Source organism: Bison bison, unplaced genomic scaffold (genome assembly GCF_000754665.1).
Source record: "Bison bison bison isolate TAMUID 2011002044 unplaced genomic scaffold, Bison_UMD1.0 scf7180017864183, whole genome shotgun sequence".
Taxonomy (NCBI): domain Eukaryota; kingdom Metazoa; phylum Chordata; class Mammalia; order Artiodactyla; family Bovidae; genus Bison; species Bison bison.
Window position 1 is genome coordinate 9,129,202 of NW_011494755.1, and position 797 is coordinate 9,129,998.

The window sequence follows — 797 nt, forward strand, 5'->3', positions numbered from 1 at the left end:
GCCCACCAAACCAAACAAAAGAGGAAGAGATAGGGAATCTACCTGATAAAGAATTCCGAATAATGATAGTGAAATTGATCCAAAAATCTTGAAACTAAAATGGAATCACAGATAAATAGCCTGGAGACAAGGATTGAGAAGATGCAAGAAAGGTTTAACAAGGACCTAGAAGAAATAAAAAAGAGTCAATATATAATGAATAATGCAATAAATGAAGTTAAAAACACTCTGGAGGCAACAAATAGTAGAATAACAGAGGCAGAAGATAGGATTAGTGAATTAGAAGATAGAATGGTAGAAATAAATGAATCAGAGAGGATAAAAGAAAAATGAATTAATAGAAATGAGGACAATCTCAGAGACCTCCAGGACAATATTAAATGCTACAACATTCGAATCATAGGGGTTCCAGAAGAAGAAGACAAAAAGAAAGACCATAAGAGAATACTTGAGGAGATAATAGTGGAAAACTTCCCTAAAATGGGGAAGGAAATAATCACCCAAGTCCAAGAAACCCAGAGAGTCCCAAACAGGATAAACCCAAGGAGAAACACCCCAAGACACATATTAATCAAATTAACAAAGATCAAACACAAAGAACAAATATTAAAAGCAGCAAGGGAAAAACAACAAATAACACACAAGGGAATTCCCATAAGGATAACAGCTGATCTTTCAATAGAAACTTTTCAAGCCAGGACGGAATGGCAAGACATACTTAAAATGATGAAAGAAAATAACCTACAGCCCAGATTATTGTACCCAGCAAGGATCTCATTCAAGTATGAAGTAGAAAC